This window comes from Helianthus annuus, chromosome 12 (assembly GCF_002127325.2).
Source record: "Helianthus annuus cultivar XRQ/B chromosome 12, HanXRQr2.0-SUNRISE, whole genome shotgun sequence".
Classification (NCBI taxonomy): domain Eukaryota; kingdom Viridiplantae; phylum Streptophyta; class Magnoliopsida; order Asterales; family Asteraceae; genus Helianthus; species Helianthus annuus.
The window spans coordinates 99,247,330-99,255,312 of record NC_035444.2 but is presented as its reverse complement, the minus strand read 5'-3'; the positions used below and the strand labels follow the sequence as shown (position 1 = coordinate 99,255,312).

Here is a 7,983-nt window from a genome sequence, read left to right as displayed (position 1 = left end):
AACAACTACATGTGCATTTCAGACAATACAACATCACAAAGCTCGGACAAGGACTTGGGGCATTAAACTCGGACCCCTTAGGCTTTCATTTACAAAGTTCGGACAAAAGGGGAGGGGCATTCCTTACTTAAAAAGTCGGACAGGGGGGTGTAAAACTCGGACCACATGGAAATCAATAAAGATCGGACACTTTGATACTTATAAAAAAAATCGGATCCCCTATATCTCTCAAAAGTCGGACCACAAGTTTTGTTTCAAAAACTCGGACCTTCCTTGCAATATACATAAAAATCTGACTTTTATTTATTACAATATTCGGACTCATGTGTATGAAAAACTCGGACTCTCATATCCTCATATAATATTCGGACTTCATGACTCCTTGTTAAAAAGTTCGGACACACTAATATCAATAAAACTCGGACAAGAGCTCCAATCTTAAAACTCGGACATCATGGTTTACAAGTTAAAGTTCGGACATGCATCAAAAATAAAACTCTGACTATAAACAATCATACATACGAATGTTCCAGTTTATTGAAATTGTATTAGTTACGTTCTTGTTTTCATACGATAGAAACCCTAAACTCATCACTTTTGCATTACAGTGGCGAATCAGTAAATCAATAGTTTTGACAAATCAATCATCTAAATCATCAGACAATACTTACATAACAATCAGCATCAATTCTCAATAATCAGAATCACATTAACAATTACAGAAACTTAGCATGTGAAGAACTAGGGTTTTTCATGAATCTCACAATCAACAATTAACAATAAACAATGATTAAGCATGTACCTTGGATTGATTCTAAATAGAAAGAGGAAATCAAAAGTGATTATGAACTTGTGCCAACGATGATGATTGATTGCCAGAGAAATCAGAGAATGAAAGTACGTGCTTTGTTTTGTGTAAATGATTAGTGAAAAGGGATTAGGGTTAAGTATCACTAGGATTTCACTAATTACTCTCTACATCCTCAAGTATTAACTTTTACAATAGTACACCATCTCAAACAATTTCACAGTTTCACCACCAAGTTCATGCATTTGACAAATCTTTCATAATTAACACATACCCATGCACAATCACACAATACTCTTCATCGTATCAAAACGTTACAGTTCCATAGCAAATTATTTGTGCAAATAAACAACTAAACAATAAATAAACGTGCAATAAATGCGAAATAGGAATCTTAGAAATTTGAATTGTCACATTATCCCCAACTTGAAAGAAATTTCGTCCCGAAATTTAGCATGCGGTTACTGAGGAAGCTAGGTAAGTTGTATCGTTTACTGGTTTTCCTGGGGTGTCACATCATCCCCCCGATGATATGGAATTTCATCCCGAAATTCTGTATTAGTAGCTTCAGCCTCAGTAGTAGTTGCACGGTTTCCGAATAACTGGGGATACTTGAGTTTCATTTGGTCTTCGCGTTCCCAGGTATACTCTGGGCCACGACGGGAGTTCCAACGAACTCGCACAAGAGGTATTCTAGTGTTCTTGAGGACCTTGACATCCCGGTCCACGATTTCAACTGGTTCCTCGACGAACTGCAACCGCTCGTCGATAGTGAATTCCTTAAAAGGAACTATGAGGGTCTCATCTGACAGACACTTCTTCAGATTCGACACGTGGAATACGTTGTGAACTGCACCGAGTTCAGCTGGTAGGTTTAGTCTGTAGGCTACCTTGCCTATTCTTTCAGTGATTTCGAACGGTCCAACATACCGTGGATTGAGCTTGCCTCGTTTACCAAAACGAACCACACCCTTCCAGGGTGAGACTTTAAGTAGCACTCGATCCCCAACTTGGAACTCGAGCGGTTTTCTGCGTTGATCAGCGTAACTTTTCTGGCGATCACGAGCTGCCGCCATGCGTTGTCGTATCTGTGCTATTCGTTCAGTAGCGTCAACTACCATTTCTGGACCTGTAATCTGACTATCCCCCACCTCTGCCCAACAGAGAGGTGACCGGCATTTACGTCCGTACAATGTCTCGAATGGAGCGGCTTGTATGCTGGTGTGGTAACTGTTATTGTACGAAAACTCCACTAACGGGAGATGCTTTTCCCAGCTGTTGCCGAAATCGATAACACACGCCCGAAGCATGTCTTCTAGGGTTTGAATCATGCGCTCAGACTGCCCATCCGTCTGAGGGTGATAAGCTGTGCTCATGTCTAAACGAGAGCCAAAAGCTTTGTGCATCTCTTGCCATAGTTCTGAGGTGAATCGTGCATCCCGATCCGAAATAATGGAGGTGGGCACCCCGTGCCTCGAAACGACTTCTTTAAGATAAACGTCTGCGAGGGTAGAGAACTTATCTGTTTCCTTAATAGCCAGGAAATGTGTAGACTTGGTGAGTCGATCCACGATCACCCATATAGTATCATTCCCACGCTGAGATCTAGGCAAGCCAGTAAAAAAATCCATGGAAATTTCTTCCCATTTCCATTGTGGTATCCTGGGTTGCTGAAGTAGGCCTGAGGGTTTCTGGTACTCTGTCTTGACTCTCGCACAAGTCAAACATTTGCCGACGTACGTTGCGATGAGGGCTTTCATGCTAGGCCACCAGTAAGTAGTTCTGAGATGGTGGTACATTTTATCCGAACCTGGATGTACCGAGTAGCGAGACTTATGAGCTTCATCTATCACAAGTTCTCGTAAACCGCCATAAAGTGGGACCCAAATACGCCCTGTTACATAGTAGGCGCCGTCTTCCCTTTGTTCTAATCGTTGCCTTGAGCCACGCAAGGCTTCAGCCCTGACGTTTTCTGGTTTCAATGCTTCCACCTGAGCATCTCGTATCTGTGCAGGAAGATCAGACTGAATAGTGAGCTGCAAAGCTCGTACACGCCTAGGTAGAGTGTCTTTTCGACTGAGAGCGTCAGCCACAACATTGGCTTTGCCTGGATGGTACTTGATGGCGCATTCGTAATCATTAAGCAGTTCGACCCACCGTCGTTGACGCATGTTCAATTCCTTCTGCTTGAAGATATGCTCGAGACTCCTGTGATCGGTGTAAATAGTGCACTTGGTACCGTACAGGTAGTGTCGCCATATCTTGAGCGCGAAAACAACAGCTCCCAGCTCTAAATCGTGCGTCGTGTAATTCCGTTCATGAACTTTAAGTTTCCGCGAAGCGTAGGCAATAACTTTATCCTGCTGCATCAATACACAACCAAGCCCCTGTATTGATACGTCTTAATAGACCACAAAATCGTCTGTGCCCTCTGGCAGTGAGAGAATAGGTGCGCTGCAAAGCCTATCCTTTAAGTACTGAAAAGCGGTTTCCTAGGAATCTCCCCAACGGTAGGTAACACCTTTCTGTGTCAGCATTGTAAGCGGCTGCGCGATCTTTGAAAAGTCTTTAATGAATCGTCTGTAGTATCCTGCCAAACCCAAGAATTGGCGTATTTTCGTTGGTGTACGTGGTGCAGGCCAGTTCCTGATCGAATCTACCTTGGATGGATCAACATGGATCCCATCCTTGTTTACTACGTGGCCTAGAAAGTGGACTTCACGAAGCCAGAAGTCACATTTCGAAAACTTAGCGTACAGTTGTTCCTTTCGAAGGAGTTCCAAAATAAGTCGTAGATGCTGCTCGTGCTCCTCCTGACTCTTGGAGTAGATCAGGATGTCGTAAATAAACACTATCACAAATTTGTCTAGGTAGGGTTTGCACACCCTGTTCATAAGATCCATAAATACGGCAGGCGCGTTCGTTAACCCGAACGGCATGACAAGAGACTCGTAGTGGCCGTAGCGAGTTCTAAATGCGGTTTTGGAGACGTCCTCGTCCCGGACTCTCAGCTGATGGTAACCTGACCTCAAGTCTATCTTGGAGTAGTAGCACGACCCTTGCAACTGGTCAAATAAGTTGTCAATTCGTGGAAGAGGATAACAATTCTTCACCGTCACCTTGTTGAGTTCCCGGTAGTCTATGCACATCCTGAAGGTACCGTCCTTCTTTTTCACAAATAACACTGGAGCTCCCAGGGCGAAGAGCTAGGACGAATAATGTAACACCCCAAAATTCGAATTATTAAATTCGTTACCATGTTAGTAAAATGAGATACAATAACTAAGTTAATAAACTTAGTTAAATGTCTATTAGATAAGCTAAGGGATGAAACTTGTAACAATTATGATGGAATGTATACTAGAGGGACCAAAAACGTTAAGTGGGAAACTTGATTTTATAAAACAAAATTAAAACACCACACACACACAGTGTGCGTGTGTGTGTCGATGATCAGGAAGGGAAAAGAGGGTCAAAACCCTAGTTTCTTCAAAATCTTCAAATTGAAAGGCAAGATGAAGCTTTAACTCATAACCGAGCATAGATTAATGATCACCTTCACAAGGGGATCGCAAGGTATGTCTTAAAAGTTAGATTGGTGATTATGCACGAAGTGGGTTATGTTGTAAATCGCAAATTTGTGTGAAATTGAGCATGAGTATGTGTTAGATTCGTCATTTGGAACATGGATTATGCATGGTTTAGGTTAATTTGATGTTTAAGGGTGAAACCCATTTGTTATGGTGAAGATGATGACATGGGTAAATCATCTATGTTTAAATTCTTGCTTAAAATTGATGTATTTTGATTTGTAAGATGGATTCTTAGGAGAGGAATTGAAAGAAATGTGATACTAGTATGTTTGATGTTTATGCATGTATGATTCATGTTGATTAGAAGGAAGAAATTGATGAATTATGTATGAGATTAGAAGGATATGCATGAACTAGTTGTACACTATGCTTACAAGGTAGTACACATATCAAAAGTATGATGAAATTATGAAGAACTTAAGATTAGATCACTTGTAAGTGATTAATAAGTAGTTATGAAGTGGGTTTTAGATGATGTAATGTAAATTGATGATTTACTTATGTTAACAATGTTTGGAATCATACATGTGTGTGAGTGTTTAAAGAAATTGGATAAGAAATGGTGAATTATTGTTAGATGAAGTGAACAAAATGTGATGATAATATGTATGATGTTTAATTTTAAATACCACATGCTGATTAGTATAGGATTTGATGAACTATGTATGAATTTAGAAGATTGTGCATGAATTAGTTGTATGTTATGCTTAAAAGATGGTACGCACCCCAATCGTATGATAAAATATATGTATTGTCGTCCGTATAGTCGATTATGATGTTACGGGTATATAATGATAAGTCGAAAGTTAAACTAAATGAACCGTTGACTTCTAAAAGTCAACCGTGTATAAGAAGGATGGTTAGACGAGTTTTCATAATTGTAAGATTAAGGTAGGTTATATGGAGCGTGTTTGACGAATGTGTGTTTAATGCAATGACATGATGGTTTACATGAGTTTGAAATGATATGAATTTGGTCACATGTATTATGCTTGCTAGAAGTAACTAATGAAAGTCAAATAGGAATTATGCGATCGATATGATCGTTAACATGTACAATTATGTATGCTAATAAGAATGTGATTTCGATGACATGGAAGTATAGGAATCATGTCGAGACGGAATCAAGCACGGAAGGCTAACGGGTCAAGAAGTGGCGAAGAAACAAATATGAATACGGATGCACGAGGTAAGTGATTTCCGCAATCACTTTTAGTTGTTTATGTAAAGTTATTTGCAACTTAATTAAGTATGATAATTGAGGTCAAATAGGAATGAGTTGTATGAAATTGACGAAGTATTAAACGGATCTTAGCTTTGATCCGAGCAAGGTATGTGCGTTAGAGTTGTAGTTAAGTGGTAGGATTGGTTAAATATGCAAGGAAGTCCTTGGTTGTAAAGGATGGAGCAATGTTGACAAAAACGCCCTTGATAGGTATATCGGGTAAACAACCTTAAATGTCTATTGGAAACAAGCTAATTGATTAGAGTAATGTTTTGGTCAAGTATGAAAGCGAAGTATAGGGTTTTGTATGTCATAGTCTACTTAAAGCGCAAATACCCATAACGGTCAAAAATAAGCTTTTGAGTGAAAATGGGTTAAAAGGATGCAAGACGTCCGAGAACTTAATCTTTTATGATAAGCGCCAATGAAATTATTAAAGTTCATATGAGATTGAGGTCAAATAAATAGATAATGTTGATAAATGCACGAACGGGTCGAATCATTAGAAAATGATAATATGTCGAATGCATGTAAGATAAGAATTTCCTTAATCCGGGGGTAAGATTTTAAGTTCATATGATGGAATGTGAATTTACAAGCATGTAGGAAGAAACGGGAGGTCAAACGGGTAAACGGTTCAAAATTTACGCGCGTTTTAGTGCGTTCGGACGACGAAACGAATCTGCAGAAAACAACAAAAACTAGAGGGCGTCGCCGACGGGTAGGGGGCCGTCGCCGACGGGCAAGGGAAAATCAGTTTTTGTGCTGACGGGTTAATTACCTGTCTACGGGTTTTTGGGCTACGGGTAAATGCAAGGCCCGTCGCCGACGGCCCTAGGGGCGTCGGCGACGGCCTCCCTAAGTCTCAAAAGCTAAATTCTTGTTATTTAAGTTGATTTATGTGTCGTAGGCTTCGGTTTGTTATCCGTGGACTACGATGGACTTTCCAAACATGATTTTTTTTACGGTTCCTTAGATGTTTATGGACTTTAAACCTAAGTCTAAGACCCTTGTAAATATTGTATGTAAAGATGTAGGAATATATGTACGTATGTAGATGTGTGGGTATGTATGTCTAAAGATATGTATGAGCGTATGCATGTATGTAAAGATGTAAGAAAGGTATGTATGTATGTAGAGGAATATGTATGCATGTAAGATGGTACGTGTGCATGATTTAAATACGTAGAGTTTTAACGTTACTAATTATGCGTTTGAGGTTGGTATGTAATGCAGGAACGAGAATATCGGATTCTTACAAAATTTAAGCTCTACCTGAAATAAGAGGATGAGTAAGGATAGTTGGATGAATTAATGTTAAATTGTCGAACGTTATTCAATATTTAATTATATGAGATTAATGTTATATGATGATGTCGTTGACTAATGACTAAGTTGTATGTGATGCCCACAGGTGCCACACGGACTTCTTCTGCTACTTAGAAAGTGAAGCGGACGTAGATCGAGTCAAGAGCAAGGATTGCACGGATAGATCGGTCATATAATTGAAGTGTATAACGTCTAGAAATGTAAATTTTAGTATAAATGTTGTGAATTCTTTTATAGAACGTTTAACATTTTTAGCATTTGGAACCTTCGCGAAAGTAATGTCGTTAATAAGGAAATAAATTTTAAAGCCCTTTTCCGCTGCGTCATTTTTAAGGTAAAACGTGTTAGGGCGTAACAAATAAAGCCCTTTTCCAAGAGCTCTTGTAGCTGCTTTGACAATTCTTCCAGTTCAGTTGGAGCTAAACGATACGGTGCGTGAGCTATAGGTGCTGTCCAGAACTATAGGGATGAGGTCGATAGGGAGTGTCTGACCAGCGAGGATAAGATTACAACCCTGAACTATGTACGGCCTCTAGACCTTTACCATTAACTAACACTACGACACGTTGGGTGTTCAAGGGAGTTGGTGTACGTTTTAACATTCGACTAACTTTCAAAGACATATAATTGGTATTCACACCCGAATCAGACAATATAGTAACATAGAAGTCGACAAGAAGAAACTTACCCATTATTACGATAAGATCGTTCCTTGCGTCACCCTGACCAATCATGTACACGCTGCCCTGGCGTCATTGTTTCCATTGCTTCCCCCAACGCTATCCCCGTTGTCGTCCCTGTTTCCATGGTCGTGGTTCTGAGTCTGGTCCTGGTTTAATTGAGGGCAATCGCGTTTAAAATGACCTTCAGCCCCACACTAGAAACATCCCCGGTTTCCACGTTGTGGCTGCTGCTGTGTGTTCTGTGGAGCTGGTAGTAGCGGTTGCTGGTTCTGTGAAGATTGAGGCGGTCGTTGTTGTTCTTGAGTTACAGGACGTGAGTTTCGACAATCCTTAGCTTCATGACCA

The 7,983-nt window shown here is 40.2% G+C and overlaps 1 long non-coding RNA gene across 1 annotated transcript; it reads left to right on the top strand.

Moving 5' to 3' along the window:
* The first annotated feature begins 4,266 nt into the window (after positions 1-4,266).
* Positions 4,267-7,146, top strand: LOC110897096. The gene is made up of 3 exons (XR_002568438.1): positions 4,267-4,384; positions 5,507-5,590; positions 7,041-7,146. It is a non-coding gene; the product is annotated as an uncharacterized LOC110897096 (long non-coding RNA).
* The last annotated feature ends 837 nt before the right edge of the window (positions 7,147-7,983 follow it).